The following is a 22212-nucleotide window of genomic DNA, read 5'->3' on the forward strand; positions in this document are numbered from 1 at the left end:
CACGGGGTGCTTCCAAAACTCCTGGGCGTGTCCCTAGGACGCTGGTGTCACTGGGGCTTGTAGCATCTACACACCACCGATGGAGACCATTCTCCCCGGGCGTTTATGTTGCCAAGTTGACGTACAAACATTTAGATAATCAGTGTGTTTTCATTTTTTATGGATGGATTTGTTGTTCTTTTTTACTTACCTTTGTTTTTTTAAAAATAAGTCCATAGTTCCAAAATGAGCACAGGAAAGCAGGCTCCTTTAGAGGCAGCCCCCAGGCCTGGGCTCCCCCAGCCCTGCCCTCGCCCTCCGGCAGGCAACCCTTTTAAAACGAAAGTGTGCTTTACTCTTGCATTACTTCTTTGTGAAAAATAAGCAAATGTATCTTTTGGGTCTATTTATATATTGAATGTGTGTGTGTATCATATATGTGTACATATCCATATTATGTAATATGTACATGTATAATATACACATAACGCATGTATACACTTTTTAAGGTGGCACACTGCATGTGCACTGTGCTTTTCTCTCGATGAGTCTTGGAGATGGCTTCCATGGCAGGATATGGGGATTTCCCTCATCCCTAAAATCAGCACCTACAGCCCTTTCATTGGGACACGTAAGGACACTGAGACACAGAGAATGTTGTGTGGCCGCTGTGCCCAGTACTTGGGGATCTGAGAGGCCACCGGTCCAGCCCAGGCCTCTTTCTACTAGTCACAGTGCACCTGAGTCTCCAGGGCCCACAGAGATGAGCCGTCTCTCCAAGGTTGCAGCCTGGGGTCGCGTCTGTGCAGCCCTCTCCCCTGCCCCAGGTCAGAGGCCCTGGGGACCTCATCCAGACCACGGACCCGTGGCCCAGCCCCAGGGCACCAGAATGGGAGCTGGAAGTAGCTTAGGCAATCTGTAAATCTGACAGTCCCCTGCCCAGACAAGCAGCCTGAGGCAGGGAGAGGGAAGTGCAGAGTTGTGGCCCCAGCCTCCCGAAGCAGGCACAAATCCCGTCTCAGCCTCTGCCTTCAGTGGGCAGGCAGCAGAATCTTTTCCCAGAGGGGAGTGGCGTGGAGCCCAGGAGAACCGGCTGGAAATTGTGGCTCTACCACCCCTTGCTGTGTGGCCTTAGGCAAGCCACATAACAGCGCTGAGCCTCTGTGCCTCATCTGTCAAGCAAGGATCCCATTCTGCAGATTTCATTGCAGGACCAGGGGAGGTAGTGTGAGAATCGGAGACGAGTGTTTCCCGCCCACAGTGGATGCGCTATAAATGGCAGCCACGCTGTCTTCCAACATGACACATTTGGGATGCAGCCACACAAAGGTGCAACACCAGGCAATCGACAGCCAGTGTAGGGGTGGGGGGGTGTGAGTGCGGGTCAGGGAGCAGGCGCTACCCCTCCAGCCTGCTTCCTCAGTCCCTGAACAGGGCCTGCCTCTGCTCAGGGCTGGGAGCCCACCCCGATTCCGCCCAGACCCTCCAGTGGAGGAGGTGGAAGACAGGTGACAGAGGCTCCGGGGACCTGCCAGATCTGGGTGACCAGCACAAGGCCTGCCAGGGCCCCAGCAGCCCTTCTCTGGTTGTTTCTCCAACAGCAGGCCCGGAAGTGCTGGAGCCCTGGAGGCCCTGCCCCCCAGCCCCCTCATCCTATTGATAGATAATTCCCAGTGTCCCTTGCAGCTTCCCCGGACGCAATTTCTATTCTTCTGGTCACTTCAGCCTCTCAACGATCCTGTGGGACAGGCAAGGGAGCTGCTGTTACCCCGGCTTTGCTGATGGGAAAACCCAGCTGGAGAGGCCATCACAATCAGGGAGTCGGTGGGAGATGCTGAAGGAGGACTTTGACCTTCCCTCTCCAGGGAGAGCGTGTTCCCCCGCTTTGGTACGACCTTAGGAAAGTCCCCAGGCCTCTCAGAGTCTCAGCTTTTCTTATCTGTAAAATTAGACCCTCTCAAAAGTCCCTTCCAGTGCTCAGTCAACACCTCAAATTCCAAGAATCACACTCTGGGTTGGGGGGTCAGGGGGAGTCTGTCCCTGCAGAGAATTGTGGGCTGACTCCCGGGGCCCATATTTGGTGGGATCGAGGCCCCACGGGCCGGGTCTCCAGGTGTTCACCCCTCCCTGGTTCTTAGTCACCTGCCCGGGAATGCTGGCGCTCGTGGGAGCTGACGAGAGCCTCCCAGGTGTTCTCGAAGCTCGTGCTTCCTGCCCAAATCCTTGCCAGGGGCTGCTCCGTGCACTTCAGACACCACATGAGGGATTTCCTCTCCGTGTTCTATGGTGTCACAGATTTTCTCGTTCTCTCCTTTTTCATAAGAAGGGAATTTAGTGGGAAATTATTCTTGAAGGTAAAATTAAGATCCTCAACTTCACCTCCTAGATTCCTTATGAAAAAAGGAAATGTGCATTTAGCAAGGAGGTTGCCAGACCAGGGCATGGCAGGCCCTCCCAGGGCCAGGGACCTCCCCATGGGACTTAGCCACACGCCGACCCCTTGAGTGTACACGAAACACTGTTGGGGAGGGTCCTCTTTTTCCAAATGAACCACCTAGGGAAATTAAAATGCTCCTGGAGTACAGACAGCGAGTGGCAAAGCTGAGACTTGAAAGAATGGACTAGAAATTGTTGGCCCTTCACCGTCTATGGCCCAGAGGAAGCAGCTTGGGTAGATGGGGACCCCAGTGCCTGCTTCAGGGGCCCACTTGCCCAGGCCCCACCTTCAGGGTTGCTTTTGCAGGTGCCCCTTCTCCTCCACCAGCAGCTCCCCTCAAGCAGGGACCCCTCCCCAGATGCACAGGATCCTGGAACGAACAGGGCAGATCCCCCCTTCTCTTTTCCATGGATGTCCCTTCATTTCATGTTATGATTTTCAAGTCTAAATATATTTTTTTAATTTGCCAGATAAGTTGTGACATTATATGACTGTTCTGCCTGCGCTGCATTCTCCCATTTCTCTGTGCATCTAATATACAAAAGAACAATAAAAAGCCTTTTTTTTTTCAGTGTCAGGTGCTTTGCACTCATGGACTAAGGGGCCCAGGGTTTACAGCATTCACACCAACTCTCACAGCTAATGGGGGCAGTGCCAGAACCCATCCAGGTCTCCCCGGGACCCCAAGCCCACGGTTATTCCACTCTGCCGCTGCTCCCCCAGGAGAGAACCGTCCCAAAGGCCTGAGTTTGCCCTGCCCAGCCCCCTCTCAGGGCCCCCCAGCCTGGGATTTAATTACACGTGTGGAAAGGCTTCAAGGAGAGATGAAAGGGATTAGCAATACGGAACTTTTCCACACACAGGCCTCTCGTCTGAAAGCTCTATCTATCTATCTATCATCTTTCAGGTTTTTTTAAAGAAAGTAATTGACTCTCCCAACACAGCTCAGAGGCAAGCGGAGACAGTCGCTCCTTTTTTCTTAGGAAGAAAGAAGCATAGGGGTGTGGGCTGGCGGGCTTTCTTGGGGGATGGGTGTTTGAACTCGAACTAGAAGGCAGGATGGCAACAGCTCCTTTTTCCTGCAAACAACCTGATCCCGGCCTATGCCTCAGTTTCCCCTTGTGGTTACATCTCACACCTGCTTAAAGGCCACCTGTCGAGAGGAATTAGAATGTCACCAAGCCCTCCTCAGAGCTCAAACATCACAGCAATGGCTGAGACCCAGAGAGGATCCTGGAGTCCTCTCCTCGTGTGTCACGCCAGGGCGATGACATTCCCCTCGTGGGGCTGTCGTGGGATTCCAGGAGATAACTCACGGAGAGTCCCTAACCCAGGGGCCTGGCACACCGATTAGGGACACATTATTATTATTTGCTGGTCTATGACTAAAATCTATAATTATCATGCTGCATTGATTATTGGTAGGGAGAAAACGTTATAATTTTTAAAAATTATATAAATTATCTTCTAGACTTTTTTTTTTTAACTTTCTATGACTATATCTGCCTTTGTTTCTGCTTGTATGGAAATTAACTTTTGCCTTTTCCTGCAAAATTATCTTTTATAGCCTCCTGGATTATGGTAATAATACTTTGTACTTTAGCAGGGCCTTTTATCCGGGAATCTCAAAGCACTTCATAAACTTTAATTAATTCTTGCAACAAGCCCCGTGAGGTAGGTAAGTGTTATTATCCCCACTTCACAGATAAGGAGACCGAGACACTGAGAAGTTAAGTAATTTGCCGAAGGCCCCAAAGCAGTTAGCAGCTAAGTCTGAACAAGACCGCAGAACGCCGGTCCCAGCCTCACTTGGCCCACTGGGGCTGCCCTTCTGGTCTCCCCAGCCCCAGGGCACCACTGAGGGGCACCTCAATCAATGGCAGCACCCGTGTTAAGTACATGTTGCATGGGTTACAGGCGTTGTGGGGAATTATTAGGCTGACTCAGATGCTTTGCCCCTGGTTACTGGCCTATCTTCAGGTGAGCCGGGCAGAGTCTGCCAACCCACTTCTCAGATCAGGATGCTCCAGCCACAGGACTGTCTCAGCCAGTGGGCTCCCATTTCCCTCCTACTGGGGCTCAATCAAGCCTCCACTCTGTGCCAAGCACTGTTGGCAACTTCTTGCCTGTGTCATCCCCTCTAAATTAATTCTTATGGCAACCCTATGTGCGACTACGTTATCCCATTTTACAGATGAGGACAACTGAGGCTCAGAAAGTGAAGTGGTGTGTCTGAGTCATCCAATAGAACCAGGGTTCCAACCAAGTTCTGGCTCAAAGATGGGCAATCTGGTCACTCAACCAGCTGACACCTGGTGTCCAATTACATCACAGGCAGGGTTATTGATCCTACAGTGGCATTTCCACGGTAGGTGACTACAGAGTTTTTATTGTTATCGTGAGCCAGGCCAAGCTAATAGCTTCTGTTCTTGACTGCATGAATTAATCAGGAACTCTCCTGGGAAGGTCTGATTGAAGGCAAGTTTTCAGAAAGGGGCATAGTTCCTCCAGAAACCTTTCCCAAAGGAGGCCCAGCATTGTCTGCCACCCCACCCCATCTTTCCTTACTCAACAGCCTCTCATCACGGGCAGCAAAATTCCTTCCCTCGGGCGTAAGACCTTGGAATGGCTCAGGATGCTTCATTGTCCTTCCTCCAACTGACTGTTGAAGTTGGACAAGCCTGGATTTGATTCCGGTTCTGTACTCACGGATGGTTAATCTTGGGCAAGTCCCAACCTCTCCATGCCTCAGTTTCCTCATTTGTAGAAGGAGTTCTTGCAAGGATTAAATGAGTTAATGGATACAAACGCCCATGGCACAGGGTCTGGCATACAGTAAGTGCTCAGTAAATGTCAATATTCTGCCTCCTCTTCTGGCCTGATCATTGTCCACATTCTATCCACACAGAGCTGAATGGCTCACACCAGTGCGTGCTGTTCCTTCTTTTTTTTTTTTTAAAAAAAAAAAGGGTTTTGCGTTTTTGTGGGGTTTTTTTGGTGAGGAAGATTGGCCCTGAGCTAACATCTGTTGCCAGTCTTCCTCTTTTTGTTTTTTTTCCTCCCCAAAGCCCCAGTACATAGTTGTATATCCTAGTTGTAAGTCATTCTAGTTCTTCTATGTGGGACACTGCCACAGCATGGCCTGATGAACGGTGCTTAGGTCCGCACTCAGGATCTGAACCAGTGAACCCTGGGCCACTGAAGCAGAGCGTGTGAACTTAATGAATCGGCCCCGGGGCCGGCCCCTGCAGTTCCTTTCTTGGTTGCTTTTGCTGACATCATGGCTCAGCCTCTTGAGGCCCGACCACACCTCACCCAGGTCATTGTAGCACCCAGGAGTGGTCACCACAGCTGATCTCCTCAGGCCTGTGTGACCACTTGCAAGGCCAGAGGACTGGCTGGGGGTCACCCAGCCCTGCCTCTCACCAAGCGTGGATGTCACTCTTGTCTTTGTCAGATCTTGAGACGCAGACCCCTCCTCACTAAAGAGGAGTGGTGGACTTAATGTGCTCCAGGCCTTCAGCCTTTGAGCCCTGAGTCCCAGGGTTGCATTCTGCCCTGACTGTGTTAGGGCTGCAAGCTTAGCCTTGGGAAACGAGGAGTCCCCTCCCCTGTACCACCAAGTGAGGGGCAGGCACGTGTGTATGGTAACGTAGCCTGACCCCTCAGGCTTCTGAACAACATGGCAAGTCTGAGAGACTTGCTCTTTTCTGCTCCAGCCACAAGCAGGCTGGGTGGCCTGGCCTGCCTGCCACCACGCAGAGCAAAGCCAGTCTGTATCCAGAGCCTCCAGCCCGGGTCCCCAGCAGCCGGAGAGGGCGAGGCAGCATTGAGCCTGTGAGGTGTGTCAAGGAGGCGGAGGGGTTGGGGGGTTGGGGAGGAGGGTCTGGCAGCAACAGCAAGGAGGCCTGTGAGGAGATGAGAGAGTCCTGGGAGGCCCCTGGTTCCTGTTCTGGGCCAGCACAGCCAGAGGCGCCCCAAGAAAGCCCCCCAACATTGAGGCCAGAGAGCAGGCCACCAAACACTGCCTTGAAACAACATTAGCCAGGGGCGTTGGAGCCTCTCAGACTGGGAGTCCTGGGGCCCTGTCTCCCCCTCAGCAGACAGTGGGTGCGACAAGGTCAGGGATGTGGAGGGCGTGTCCTTGTGCACCCAACCTTGCCCACGGGTGGCCAGTCCAGCAACAGAACCATCGGGTCTCCTGATGACCTACCCCTCAGAGGAAAAAGGCACATACAGCTCTCACGCCGACCTCCAGCTTTGCCCATGGGTTCCCTGGGCAGCTTCTGACAGGGCAATGCCCCCAGCCCAAGAGCTAGGGCTGGCCACCCACCCGGCACCCCAGCACACCCACAGCTGCCTCTGGTCTTCAGCTCCCCAGTGGGTCTGCTGTCCTCTCAGCCTCCCAACCTGGGTTGGCCTGAGCCAGTCACTCCAGCCTTGACCAGAGGGGAGTTTTGGGGCCTGCAAAGTCAAGGGACTGGCCTTGGCCGACCCCACCCAAGGCCACCCCTGAGGGCCCTGTCTTCCCCTGTTCTCTGGGCTGGCAGCCCTCTGAGACTGCCTTTCTTATTTAAACACTAGCAAAACCAAATGAATATTTGCTAAGTCATGTGCCTAGATGGCCACAAGACTGCCCACACTCATGTCACATAATCCTTCCACTCAAGGGAACCAGACTTCCTCACTGCAATGGCTCCTTCTAGAAGTTTCTGGACCATCACAAAGAGCACAACTGTAAAAGAATGATGATGGTACGTGTGCGTGTGCGTGTGTGTGTGTGTGTGCACACCTATGTGTGGCCCCTGGGATGCAATGTGAGGTATCACATTCAAGCCAGATTATAGAAATGACCCCAAAAGACCACAGCTCAGCCCAGCTGCCAGGCCTCTCCTCTCCGCTGAAGGGAGTCAGCTGGGAGATGGGCTCATCCTTGATCCAGCTTAGAAGGGCAGACTGAAAAACAATGCTGTTTCCTCTCATTTTAAAAAAACACATTTATTATTTACGATTATAAAAGTTAAAACTTGCTTGTTCCAGAAAATTTGGAAAATACAGAGAAATTTTGTCACCAGCCACCTGCCTCTAGTTGCTTAAGGAGTTACTTAGGCTTAAAGAGTTGCTTGTTGCTTAGCAGCTTAAAGAGCTGCTTCACGGGTCCATCAGCGTCCAATAGTTCCCCAAAGTTGTTTTTCAGGAGAATGAGCAGCTGCCCACTGGCTTGAACCAGCTCAGACCAGTCCAAACCACGCTGTAGTAAGGATGCCTGCGCAGAAGGATGGAAAAGTGTAAAAGTAACCGGGACTTCGTTATAATATGCAAAACGCCTCCCCGGGAGGAGATAAAGGCCTGTTAACATCACATGCGATGTATGTGGAGGCGTGTATCTGAACTGTGCGTGTGCCAGCCTCTATCCTCCTCTACAAGGGAGGACGCAACTTCCTTCTTGCATATTCACCCCCCACCCCTAATAGAAGGCACCTGCTCCCCGTGCTTGGGGAGCCAGGGCTCTGTGAAACTATTCCCTATGGCCTCCCTTTGCTTTGCTGCATGCCGCAAATAAAATCTCTGCTTTGTGTAATAACTACTTCTGGTGTCGTTTGATTTAACTCGCCAAGAAGGGGACTCACGTTTGGTCTGGTGACAAATTGAAGAGAAAAATTAAGGTCGTCTGAAATCTCACCATCCCAGGGTAATAATAATGAGGAGTAACGTTGACTGAGCTCTCAGGGCTGGTGGACACACGTCCCTGTGAGCAGACGCCCGGCAGTTTAGAGCGGAGGGACTAGAACACTCGGGGGTTACGTGGCGGCTTCAGTGAGGCAGCCACCAACCCAGGCGGGCGCAGAGACACCTCCAGCACGGTTTACGTTGTATGTTCTTCCTTCCAATGGAACCTTCTCCCCTGCTCCTCTCTTCAACAAAATAGGGCCCAAATTGCATTCGCTTGTATTCTGCCTTCTGCCTTTAAACCCTGTATTGTAAACATTGTCCCTGGCCACAAAGCATTCTTTGCAAACATCGTTTCAGACACTGTGTATGATTCCAGCCTATGAAAACCTCTCCCATAATCTATTTAATCGTCCCATCTGTTAGACTTTTGGGGCAGGCCACATAAAAGATGGAGGGTTCTGTGCCTCATGAGAAACTGACCTGCACAGGCTACCCCTTCTGGGGGCCTGAGCCAGGTTTCGTGCCTCTGGCTGGTAAGACAGAGCGCAGGCTGTGACTGGCTGGATGGAGTGTTCAGCCACGAGTCCAGGACTCCCCTGTTCCTTCTCATCAAAGAGAATTCTCCTCATTAAAACGCCAGGCTGCCCAGTGGTTATGACCTTTCTCTCTGGGGAGACCGAAGGGCTCTGGAGGCAGACAGTGGTGCCGGCTGCCCAGCACCGCGAACGCACTGAACGCCGCTGGATTGCATACTTCAAAATAGGGATTTTATGTTATGTGTATTTTACCACCATTTTTATGAAAAACTGTCAAACTAGAACTGTCAATCTTCGGCGAATTCAGAGCCCCGCCTCCATCTGATGGCGGCGTCTCATCCACAGCACACCCGACACTGGGACTCTGCCCACCTCACACCCCTCCCGTCTTGGCATTCCCCAGCTGGTAACCAGTGATTTCTGAAAACAAAACCCCTGTTGCCAGGTCAGTGGTGACATCTTGGCACATAATAAGGTGTGTTATTTATTGCTGTTGTTATCAAGGGACTTTGGTCCACATCCCAGCCCAGGTGCCTCCTCCTTCATAAAGACTTCTGGACACCTGCCACTGGAGCCAAAGCCACAGAGCCCTCTGTCCTTCCATTTCCATCCTCTTCCCTTTCCACCACAGGTTGCAATTATTTGTGTGCGGAGCTGATCCCCCTACCAGATGGCACACACTTTCGAAGCAGAAACATTTACTGTTCACTTGGACACCCCTACTCTTGCCCCACCCCTCAACTCCTGCGCAGGCCTCGTCCCTTTTCACGTGATGGGGAAATACCTGCCTGGTGCTGAGGACACGGCAGCGGACCGGCTCCTCCCCACAGAGAGGAAGGTTCCTTCCAGTTGGCTGTGCAGACAACTTCAGCGCTGTGTGGTTGGTCCACCGCCAGGAGGGACCAGCAGACCCCTGCTAAGGAGATACATCGTTGATATTGGTTGGTTGGAAATGGGGTCCCTACCGCTATTTTCAGAGGACAGCCGGTGTTATTTGCAGCTAGGGCAGCCCGTCTGTTGCATTTCCCTCCCATGCAGCACCCTGCAGCTCCCCACCTCTGGAACTAAGAGAGTGGGCTGTGTTCTAAGATTTTATTTGGAAGCTAGTTACTGGGAACTTGGGGAGTTAGTTACTGGGAAGCTAGTTACTGGGAACTTGGGGAGCTGGTTACTGGGAAGCTAGTTACTGGGAATTTGGGGAGTACTTTGCTGTAGAAACTCCGCTGTGAAAGGTAACCAGTTGCCCAACACAGCCCACAAAACCAAGTCAGTTCATATGTTTGAAATACTACACACTTGTCTATAAAAAGAATAGAAAACAATGGCCCTAGAATACTAATGACATCTTGGTTTTTCCTAACCTCCCCACTGTGGTCCAGGTGGGTCTAGAATGACAAGTGCATTCTAGACCTCAATAGCTCTTACGCCATCTGCTCACACAGGACCTCAGGCCCCCGAGAGCGACTCGTGCCCACATCTCTCCCTGGGAGACCCACTCCATGGGTTCTTACCTGCAAGACGGCTGAGGGTCCTCAAGCAGCCTTCCCCTGGCGCCACCATCTTGAACCTCGTGGCCCCTCAGCCTTCTGGGCCCACCCTCACTCTTGGCCTTAAGGGGTGAGGGTGGGGGGGAGGCAAGTGCGATGAAGCCCATTCGGAACTCACCACAGCAGACTTGAGTCAGATTGGAAAGTTGGCCTGCTTCCGGAAAGGAGTAGATAGAGTTGAGCATCACTGGAGGCAGATGATACCTTGGTGCCTGGTCATTTCTGCTGATGCCATCCCAAGAACTTTCCAGAAGTCAGGGTGTGGTGAACCAGAGAGCAACTTTCCCTATCCTAAATTTGTTCCTTCAGCCTGTAGATATTTATCGAGTATCAACTATGTGTTTGCCCTTCGGTTGTGGATCTAAAGAAGTGTACCTGTTGGCTGTTATCTAGAATCATCAGGCCTGGATTCGCCTCCTACATTTAACTTGACACATGAAATCTCTCTGAGCTTCGATTTCCTTACCCCTGACACAGTTCTTGCTTCACCAAGCTGTGGCAAGAGTTGAAGAAGCTCAAGCCCATCAAGGCAGCTGGGAACTGGAAGTACCCGGTAAATGCCAAGCAAGGAAGTAAACATGGAGAGTGCAGCCAGATGGCCTCGGGCAAAGGTTCTTCTGGGGTTTTATTGCTGTTTTCTTTACAACAAAATTAATAATCATGCATATACTTAGACCCACTACCAGCTCAGAATAGAACCCTCCCCACCCATACGAGGTGAACTCAAAAAGAAGAGCCCCAAAAAAGAAAAGTAAGACAAATGTCTCGTGATTTTTTTAAATTCAGAAATGTAAAAAGAAAACCCCTTCTGTGAACATAGACATGCGGGGCATACAGAGACGCTACCACGGCACGTGTGACTTTTTTTTTTTCATTTAGACCGTGGACAAACTCTTTGATGTCCAAAATCTAGACCTAGAGCAGGGCCCGTCACTCATCATATGGGTGGACGCCGAGGGGTGGGAAGGCCCTGAGCTTGCAGGAAGAGTCCACGTGGCAGCCCTCGTCACATTCACACGGGAGCCCTAACCTCAGGAGAGCGAGAACTCTGCTCCAGATGCTCACTTCTCCAACGTCCACACGCACCCACATCACCTATTAAAACGCAGGTTCTAGTTCACGGGGTCTGGGGTGGGGCCTGAGAGTCTGCATTTCTACCAAGCCCCCAGCGCTACTGCTGGACCCTAGGCCTCCATTCGAAGGGCAGGGCCGGGAGCAGACAATGCTTGGGGCCTGGGCGTTGGCGTATTTTAAAAAGTTTCACAGATGATCCTAACATTCAACTACAACGTTCCATTCCAGCGCAGCAGACTTGTCAATTTTCAGATTCTCTCTTTTTCTTTTTTTTTTTTGAGGAATTTTGGCCCCTCGCTAGCATCTGTCGCCAATCCTCTTCTTTTTGCTGAAGAAAAGTGGCCCTGAGCTAACATCCCTGCCCATACTCCTTTACTTTAAATGTGGGACGCCTGCCACAGCATGGCTTGATAAGCAGTGCGTAGGTCTACACCCAGGATCCTAAATGGCGAACCCCGGGCTGCCAAAGCAGAATGTGTGAAATTAACCACTGTACCACCAGGCCGGCCCCCAAAATTTTCAGATTCTCTTTTGACTAAAATAGACCACATGAGGATTAAATGAGGAGGTGCGAGAGCACCCAGGACAGTGGGTGTCTGGCACACGGCCACTCGGGAAGCGTTGGCCACGATTAGCACCAAGGGAGAAGCTGAAGGTGGTTAGCAACTGCACCGCACAGAAAGTGAGCCCCAGTGTAGGCAGCAGACTTTAGTTAACAATAGCGTACTCAGATTCCAGCACTGGTTCATCGATTCCAACAAACGGACCACACTCACGGAGGGCAGTCATAAGAGGGGCCACCGGGCGGCGGAGGGCAGGTGTACCAGAGCTCTGTATTTTCTGCTCGATTTTTCGGTAAACCAAAAACTGTGCTGAAAAATGAAGTCTCTTAACTTATACACAATGTTATAAACAAATATGACCTCAATAAGATAAAAAAAAATTTAAAGATTTAAAAAACAAAGTCTTTTAACTTAACAAAATGAATAACTGGTAACATACAGACTCTGGCCAAGCAGACGGGAGCAGAGCCCACGGGCCCTGGAGGCACCGGCAGCAGCTCTTTCTTGGCCGACTCGTGCCGGAGGAAGGGGCCCCAGAGAGAAGGGGGCAGCGGTCGGCGCCCAGGGCTGTGGAATTATTTCAATGTGTAAACAACTGGCGTGGCCCCCCACTATCAGCTCTAATACTCATGTTATCACTGAGTTTAAGGCAGAACTGAAGGCAGCGGAGAACTGATAACCTATAAGATAGATGTTGTCATCCCCGCCTTACACACGAAGAAACTGAGGCTCAGAGAAGTTGTGATTTGCCCGAAGTCCCACAGCTGTTCGACGGAGTAGCTGGGGCCTGAACCCCAGCGTGCCAGCCTCAAAACCCAGGCTCCTCTCAGAGGAGGAAGCTCTTGCGGCCGAGAGTGCCCGTGACCGGCTGACCGTGCAGTTGACTTCTCCCTGCTGGTGGGTCCTGACGCTGGCATTTGCAAAGAGCCCAGAGGGCAGCTCTGCTCACACACTGACTAGAGCTCCCGCCGGCCACTCACCTTGCCAGGCTGGTCTTCTCCCTCCTCCGCTCAGTGTTGGATCTGGAGGAGGTCCGCGCTGTACGGACCCTGAGAGCTCATCGGCTCAGTCTTCCGCCCTCCCGCTTTACAGATGGGAAAAGCGAGGCTCAGAATAGGGAAACCACCCAGCCAAAGGCACACAGCCAGAACACAGCAGAGCCAAGGCTGGACACCAGGCTTTCCGACCCCCGGCCGCCGTGCTGCTCCCCCGAGGGCGGCGGGGCGGGGGCTCACCCTGATGCTCCTGGCAGGGCCAGCTCGGGGCAGGCAGCTCACACTCCCTTGGCCAAGTGCACACATGCAATCGAGCTGTCAGGAGCCGTCTCCCGCTGCGGTCAGCGGGCCACAAGGCTGCTCTGTGAGCTGCGTTCGGTGATGTCACTGGGAGTTGTCCACGTGTGACTTCACGGAGGTGTGAGAGTGTCGCACTCACCTCCCCCAGTGCTTCAAATCTGCAGCTCAGCATCTTTCCAGAACCTTCATACAGGCCAGTGTGTGCTTCACAAAAGGAAATGGTAGATGAGAGTCCATTTAGTGTAATAACGGGTTTGGTTTTATGAGCAGGAAGAATTGCCTTTGTCCAGTAGCATGAAAAAGTGAATTTAAAGTTAAAATTATGTCATGGGATGGCTCTCCGACTCTGGCAAGGTATGACAGCTCACTAGAGAGTTACAGAGGTGCTTTCTTCCAAAGGAGGCCAGCTGAGCACGCACGCACGGTCTGTGGCTCAGGGAGCCGTTCCCACTTGCTTCTGAACCACTGAGTTTGACTGTCCCAGAATGTGCTGTCCCAGGCCAGAGTCCTGCCCTGAGGGCACGGTCCTTGCAGGGCCAGGTTGAAGCGGACCATGGTCCTGGTAAGTTCAGGTTATCTTCAAAATGCAGGTGTGGGTATGGGTGTGTGTGTTGCTATTTGTGCATTTAACATCAACATTTAGAGGCCCAGAGAGGCAGCCTCCAACACGGAAACCAGCAGCCAGGCAGCTATTGAAGTTTAAGTTTGAACTAATTCAAATTAAATACAATTACAAATTCGGTTTCTCAGTCACTCAAGCTGTGTTTCAAGGGCTCAGGAGCCACTTGTGGCTAGCGACAATATAGAACACTTCCATCATTGCAGAGTCAGAAGGCGCTGGCCTAGAAGTGAGCCCCATGGTGGGAGCGGGTGAAAGGGGTATTTCATTATAGACCCAGGAAGCAATCAGAAGGCCTGTGCCGCTTGAGCCCCGGAGTGCGTCTGTAAGTCTAGAAGTGGTCAGGAAACCCAGACATGGGGACAATGAGCCCCGTCCTATGGGGAGGAATTCACTAGCTGCACCCTCGTGTCACATCAGCTGTGCCCAGAACGAGTCCTAGTATAAACCTTGCTTAGTGGGACATGCCGGAGACACAGGGGAATTACAGGCAGTCTCTTATTTTGTACTTTGCATGTATTTTTGATCCTGGAAATCCCATCATGAAGAGATTATTATAAATCAAATCACATTCTTCCAGGAAAGTGTTCCTGTTTATTATTCCTAGGCCACGTTCATTTCCAAGGAAGCAAAGTGACCTTGAAAGGTTAGGCCAGGATTAGGCAGAGGGAGATTTCTTCTAAGGAGCTGGGGAAGTCGTATGAAACGTGAGGGAGCTGGTTCTGCCCTGACAGAGATGGAAGAGGCCCCTCACGAGCCCGGGTGGTCCCGCTCTGCCTCCCAGGATCCCGTTTCACTGCTTTCTTGGCCACGGGTGTGGTGCTTCTCCATGCACACGGGCTTATGTGGTTCCCAAGCTGCCTGCACACGATGATCCCGGCTGAGCAGGCTCCAGGCCTTATCGCTCCAGTGCGCCAGCACTCATGTCAGCAATCCGGGCAGAGGGAATCCGGCCTGGCAGGTTTGAGTCCAGTCTCTCCGCCACATCCAGTCACTTGCGCCTGAGGGTCGAGTTATTTGCAGACTCTGGAGAGCACAGGTCCTCCAGAAGGGACACCAGAGGAGAGAAGGGCTGTCTGTCTGGTACAACTTGGCACGAATACATCAGAACGTCCTCAGTAGCGTGGTCAGGAAAGAGAAAACACGACAATGAAAATCTCTACGGTCACTTCCAGAGATCAAATTCAGCTGGAAATTCAAGATGTGAACCTACGTTTTCAGCGTCCAAGTGTCCAGAAGAGGACCTGCAACGTGAAGGGCTCAGTGTGTATTCGCGTAAGGAAGGAACGAAATGACCCACTGAACTCCAGGACGGTCCCAGAGTGAGGGGCTTTCACACCACATACTTGATTCAAAAGGAAAAAACCCCTCCCTTCTGTGCCTAAAATGGACACCAAGTTTCCAATACCTTTCTGTCAGCATTTACTGAAAACCTGGGCCTGCACGCCACGCTGGGAACAGAGCAGCGAAAGAGACAGGCACACAGCCCTCTGGGAGCTCAGTCTCCGAGCTCGGTCAGGGGGGGAAGACACAAGTAACCGCGGTAATGTATGTTAGAGGATGAAGATGAGGCAGGAAAACCGAATTTACCCTTCTTTACTCACTTGATAAATTTCACCGTAGCAAGTACAAGTATCTAACATCGTTCCAGGATAGTGTAGGCATCACTGAACAATGCTATTTTTGAAGATAAAGATGGTGTTTCTCCCATCAGACAGCATATTAAGTGTTTTAAACCAACAAAGCAATTTCCTAGTTGATTAAAAGTTAGATAATACAGAACAGCATTAAAAAGAGAATAAAAATTCCATCTATTCGCATGCGTTTATATGAAGGCACACTGTTTGAGATGATGAAAAAGCTTTGGAAACAGATGATAGTAATGGCTGCACAGCATTGTGAATGCACTCAATGCCACTGAATTGTACGCTTAAGAATGGTTACAATGGTCTATTTTATGATACGTTTATTTTACCACAAAAAAATTCACACTGGATACACCATTTTATAAATCTAAGTGTTCCTTTTACAACATAGCACATTTCTCCATTATCATTAGAAAACATTCCTAAATATAATTGTAAAGACTGACACTGTTTCATCCAGTGGCTGCAGCATAATTTATTACCATTTCGGTCATGTTGGATATTTGGAGTGTTTCCAATTTTTGGTTATTATAAATGATATTTTCGTGAACACTTTTGTGCATAAAATTTCATGTGCTTTTTTGAGTACATCCTTAGCATAGAGCCCTAAACGCGGGATTAGCAGCTTAAAGGGCGTGGCATTTTTAAGGCTTCTGATACTTATTGCCAGATTGCATTCAGTAAATATTGTACTGATTTATACTTCTCCTTGCTACACAGGAGACAGCCATTGTCACAGCCCCACAGCCTCAACATGTACCTTCTCAAAAGTCTTAGGTAACTTTTCTCCCCAAGTGTCTCCCCTTCTTCCTGCTAGGTGTCTATCCTCACAGCTCTCAAAGTGCTGCTTTTGCTTGAAAGTCCAGTATCTGTGCACGGCCATCAGCTCATCGCCTCTGAAGGAAGGCCGGCGGCAGGCCTCCCAGAATCACAGAGGCGGGTGGGCGGCACGGCCCTATGGGTCAGGCAGGTGCGTTCCCGAGAGAGGCTGTGAGAGGAGGTGAGTGTAGATGAGGCCACGGGAGGGCTGGGAGACAAAAGGCGAGTGTCCCCCAGAGCGATGGGACCATGAAAGCTCTCAGCCAAACCAGGACATGTTGAGAGGGAAAGTGACACTATTAATCATGACACTAGAACACAGCATAAACTAGGGTGACCGTACCAGGCAAACCAGGATTTACACCCACACGTCTAAAGTCAGCACCACGAGACTGTATGGAATGGGACCCCAAATATCCAAAATGCGGGCCTTATTGGAGACTGCAGATGTTTAGTCTCTATGAGGGTGCAGAGAAGGGAAAGCACGGGCCCCTCAACCAAGGACTGCGCCCTCTCATGAGGTGACAAGACAGCACACGCCTGAAAGCTAGTACTCCACTTTGTCAAGGAAGCTGAGACCAGACAAGACCAGATATGATCAAGATATCCTGGAGACGCCAGAAGCCCAGGATCTGTAGGAATGCAGTCACTGGGGCTCCACTGATTTGAGATGAGGCACCTGTCAATCAGCAAAGACCTAAGGGTAAGGTATTCCAGGTGAGGGACCCAGGCTGCCTGGGGGGATATAGAAGTAGATATGAGAACTGATGGTCGTTGAGGGCCATTCAAATGGCAGGGCCTGAGCTAGACACCTTATAGTTTACTGAATAATCCTACAGCCAGCAGCCCTACAAAATCCTACATCCCACAACCCTACGAGATAACAGTAAGATGCCCAGACTCACAGAGGCGGACAGACTTTCCGAGAGCCCATGCTACTGTGATGAGAGCTGATATTTGTGCTCACTGGGTGCTGTGGTTCAAGAAGGGCGGGACAGAGGAGCGTCTGCCCTGGGTGCAGGTGGTGAGGACATGCATTGTCTGTAGATAATTTTAAAAACGATAATAAAACTGACTAAAAGCTGCTCTGCTTGTTATTATCACTGTGCCCATCAATTCTAAGCAGTGTCACTGATAAAATACTCCTTCCCGAAAAAGATTCCTTTGTTCTAACAATTGCTGTGGTGATGATTGTGTTTTAATAACATATATGTGAACTTCACATTTTCATTACTGGTCCTTTCATAAACGTTGTATTCTGCACCTAAATTAATTCAGAGAACTCCCAGTTCCACAGTTGGTCGTTGATTCACACGGACGTGGCCACATGTGCTCGTTTTGAGAGTAAGTTTCTCTTGATCCGCTATCGTTCGGTAGGCTCACCAGCTTGTCTCGGTTCACCTAGGACTTTTCTGTTTTTAGCACTGAAAGTCCCAGACGGTTGGCCACCTTGGCTCTGAGCTCCGCCCGGAACAATTCATGTCTTCAACCCTCCTGACAGATTTGAAATAAAGAACACTATCACAGGGGCTGCAAAAGCAAAGGAGTGGGGCTTGAATTATTTCAGTTCTCTCACTCCATGTGCAGTTTCGATGGTGACAATTTAAACAATGAAAGCACTACCTGCAAGATGTAAAATCTTTGGGAAATACAAATTTTAGTTCATACGTGAAATCTTGGGGGTTTTTTTTTTGGTTTTTTGGGTTTTTTTTTTTTAGGAATATTAGCCCTGAGCTGACATCTGCTGCTAATCCTCCTCTTTTTGCTGAGGAAGACTGGCCCTGAGCTAACATCTGTGCCCATCTTCCTCTACTTTATACGTGGGACGCCTGCCACAGCATGGTTTAACAAGTGGTGCCGTGTCCGCACCTGGGATCCGAACCGGCGAACCCCGGGCCACCGAGAATCGGAACATGCGAACTTAATCGCTGCGCCACCAGGCCGGCCCCTGAAATGTTTAACTTAATTTGAATAATATCTTTAAAATTGAAGTTTCTTCTTTTAAAATTATTTTTTGTTCTAAAACTAAAAAACAAATCAAGAAAATAATGATTACTGCTGGTTTTTACATATGTTATTACAGAAAACAATCTTGTATTGAGGAGGGAGTGTTCAAAAGTTTGGTGTTTCAGGCGTTAAATACAGTCGATCTGACACTGGTGTTGTGCATAAATTATCTCATTTAATCCCCATGGTAATCTGTGAGACAGCTTCTGTTACTTTCCCCATTTAGAGAGGAAGAAACTGAGACTCTTGAGGAAGTAAACTAACCTGCCAGAGAGGGTCGGGATGCAAATCCATGCCAATCTGTCTCCGGGGTCTGCTTTCCTGACCACTGTGCCATGCCATACTTAACCCCAAACCTGGGCTCTCCTAGAGAGGGCTGCTCCCTGGGGTGTGAGGACCCAGGCTAAGAATTGTTTTGTCAGAATACTGTAGCTGCTTCTTCCAGTTTTATATGGCTGTGTAACAAATTACCCCAAACTTCAGTGGGGTGAAACCCCCATCTATTACGTGCACAGATTCTGTGGGTCAGGAACAGAGGGGCCAGGTTTGTCTCTGCTCCATGACCTCTGGGGCCTCAGCTGGGAAGATCTGGCAGCTCCCTGACTCCAGGGCTTGGGGCTGGATCTTATCTGTTAATGGATGTCCTCGCCACCTGAGCTGGTGCTCACCTGTGAGCCAAACCCTGAACACGAGCTCTCCGCGTGGCCTGAGGTTTCTGTCAGCGTGATGGCCTCAGGGCAGCTTTCCATCTTACAGGATGACTCAAGGCTCCAAAGGCAAGCGTCCCAGCCAGCATGGTAGAAGCTGGACCGCCTTAGCCACGTTCTATATGTTTAAATGAGTCACAGCCTGCCCCGATTGCACTTCACCTCTTGATGGGGTGCCCGGACGTGGTGTGGCAGCTGTCAGTAAAATCAAATTTGTTCTGCTTCTCTGTTTCCTTGTCCAGCTGGTCCTGACTCCTCCAGCCTTGGCTCGCAGCTGGGCTCTTCCTAGGAATTTCAGCCTCCTCCACACCCGGGCCTATCACAGGTCTGTCAGGCGGCCCCGACCCAGAAAACATTTCTGGGTGCGGCCCTGGGAGAGGCAGCAGATAAGAGCAGACCTTTGGCATACAGGATGTCTGCTGAGTTCTGAAGGCACGCACAAACAGCCAGGCGTACCCACCCCCCTGGACTATTGATGAAAACATTTATTCAACCCTGAAATTTCAGACTCTTACATTTTTTAAGTAAGCCCCTACCTAACTGATTCGCTGAATTATCTTTGGACAATTTTATCGCATCCCAATATCCACCCTTTCCCTTCCTCCACGAAGGCACTGCCTGCTTGCTCCCCCCGGCCCCCGCCCAGCCCTCACGCTCTGGCGCAAAAAAAGCTGGCAGAGTTGGGAAGACCAGCTGCCCCCAGAGGCTACGTACCGAGGGCAGGAGCGAAATGTGGGAAGCAGGGGCTGTAGGGGTGAGAGGCCCAGAGGGGAGAGGTCATCACGGGAACACAGGTACGACAGCTTGCTGAGGAAGGGAGAGAAAGATCTTCCAGGGATGAGGGCCAGCAGCTCCCGGGAGTTTCGCTTGCTGGAGGCAGAGGGGAAAGGGCGTTTAATGATGCACTGGACCCCTCCTTCGACGTTTGAGAAGAAGCAAGGGCAGGTGGCATTCTGTTTGCACTGTCTTTAAATGCAACTCTACTCAAGGGCTGAGCTCTGGGCAGCCCTGCCTTATAAACATTATGGGAACTTGCGTTGAGTTTCGACAGTGAGTCCTTGCACCCCCACGCTCTCTACCCTTCACCACAACCTCCTCGGGAGTCCTGAGAAATCGAGGTTTCTAGGTCCCTTACCCTGCGCCATTCTCTTCCTCTTTCTTCCGGCAGTCAAACGCTGACTTCTTTCAGACAGTGTCTTAGTCAACTCGGGCTGCCATAACGAAGTAACACAGACTGTGTGGCTTAAACAACAGAAATATTCTCTCACCATTCTGGAAGCTGGAAGCCTGAGATAAAGGGTCATCAGGGTTGGTTCCTTCTGAGGCTGTGACGAGAATCTGTTCCAGCCTCTCCCCCGGTTCCCGGTGGTTTTCTGGCAATCTTTGGTGGTCCCTGGCATGTAGAAGTATCATCTTAATGTCTGCCTTACCCTTCGTCACTTGGCCTTCCCCCATCTCTCCACGTCATCTTCCCTCTGCGCGTGTCTGTCTCTGTCCCAATTCCCCCTTTTCCTAAGGACACCAGTCATGTTGGACCAGGTCCCACCCTAATGACTTCATCCAACTCGATGCCCTCTGTAAAGACCCTCTCTCCAAATAAGACCACTTTCTGAGGTCCTGGGGGCTAGGACTTCACCACGTGAGCTTGGGAGGGGGACAATTCAACCCGTGACAGATAGCATCTTCCAAGTAGCATGCTCTTCACGGGAGGCCTCAGCCCATTCTGGTGCTAAGGCACGAATCGTGATCAGTTTAGGTCAACCGTGGAGGTCGCACTCTCCTTTCTAGAGATGGAGAAGGCAAGGGGACATGATACATTCTGCCCAATGAGACAGGAAAGGAAGTCTGCCGGGAAAAGCTCTTTCTTGGATAAAAAGAGACGCAGAAATAGAGATGCCCTCTCCATGAGCCTTCATTTTGTCTGTATCTGATGCCCAGAGCTGGGGCCATCTTGGAACCAGGAGAGGGGCAGGCCCACACCGTGGGCATGGAAAAGAGAAAGATGAAAAGACACAGGTCTTTGGTGTTGTTCTTGAGGCTCCTAATGAACAAAATTGGAGCCTCCCTTCCTTGAGACGTCTCATTACGCGAGATGATTAATTTTCCCTATTGCTTAAGCCAATACGAAACAGAACACGGTGCTTACCAGAACACTCCTTAGGAAATGTCTGGCAAATGGGCAGGAAGAAGATTTTGACAAGTCTTTGCAAAGGGAGCTGTGCCTGTCATGGGCCTCCTTGATCTCACTCCCATTCCCCACCCCACCAGGGCCCTGCTCTGTTTCTTGGAGTGGGGTGGAGATGGGGGCTGACCCCTGAAAATCACACTTGTCAGCTCTCTTGCCAACAGGTTCCAATCGGGAGGTCCTGGTAGGAGATTGGAGGATGGGAGAAGATGGGTCCTGTTCTCCTGTCTCTGCTTTGAGCAGTGTCTCCAGCATTGACTGCTTCCCTTCAGTGGTTCCAGCCCCTCCAGTCAGCACCCCTCTCTGTGGTTCCAGTTCCCACTGGATGGCCCCCAAGTGCTTTGCTGGTGGCCTTCACTCCCTTTTAGGCCCAGCCCCATGGGTGGTAGTGGCTTCCTGCAGCTGCTAGATACTCTGTTATCTCTGTAACTAGTTCCCACATTAAATACCCTCTACCGAACCACCTGCTCAGGCCCTGAGTGACACAGGGCATGATACGCCACAGGAGAACGGTTGGTACCTGGTATGGTGACTAACCTGCCCTCTAAGGTGCTGTTGTCAACAAGGATTTGGTTGGGCTGATGGGAAATGCAGGTTGAGGCAGAGCGGAATTGTCTGCATGACAAAGGAGCAGCCCCTGGGGGTGGGGTGCTGCCCCCAGAGTCAGCCCTCTCACAGTGAAGCTGGACCTAAGGACGGTTCTCTCTCTATGCACTCACCAGTCTTGTTCTTGCCCTGGGTGCCCTGGGGCCCTCCCCAGCTCACGCCAGCCCTCCATGAGCCTTTCCAAACCCAGGCTTCTCCATGAGCTGTTTCTTTTTTCTTTTCCTTTTTTTTTTTTTGAGGAAGATTAGCCCTGAGCTAACATCTGCTGCCAATCTTCCTCTTTTTGCTGGGGAAGACTGGCCCTGAGCTAACATCCGTGCCCATCTTCCTCTACTTTATATGTGGGACGCAAACCACAGCATGGCTTGCCAAGAGGTGCCATGTCCGCACCAGGGATCCAAACCGGCGAACCCTGGGCCACTGAAGCGGAACATGGGAACTCAACCTCTGTGCCACTGGGCTGACCCCTCCATGAGCTGTTTCTAATACCCAGAGCGGAGCTCGCACCTTTTCCCCAGG

General features: G+C 50.9%; 1 long non-coding RNA gene across 2 annotated transcripts; it reads right to left on the reverse strand.

Annotated features, from left to right (window-relative positions):
• Nucleotides 1–7402: 7402 nt before the first annotated feature.
• On the reverse strand, nucleotides 7403–10716 carry LOC139075844 (uncharacterized). Of its 2 annotated transcripts, none has more exons than XR_011526746.1 (3): nucleotides 10137–10716; nucleotides 9414–9538; nucleotides 7403–7682 (listed from the first exon to the last, which is right to left on the reverse strand). It is a non-coding gene; the product is annotated as an uncharacterized lncRNA (long non-coding RNA). The 2 variants fall into 2 exon arrangements; XR_011526745.1 differs by having other exon boundaries at nucleotides 9414–9541; nucleotides 10291–10624.
• Between the last annotated feature and the right edge of the window lie 11496 nt (nucleotides 10717–22212).

This window comes from Equus przewalskii, chromosome 14 (assembly GCF_037783145.1).
Source record: "Equus przewalskii isolate Varuska chromosome 14, EquPr2, whole genome shotgun sequence".
Taxonomy (NCBI): domain Eukaryota; kingdom Metazoa; phylum Chordata; class Mammalia; order Perissodactyla; family Equidae; genus Equus; species Equus przewalskii.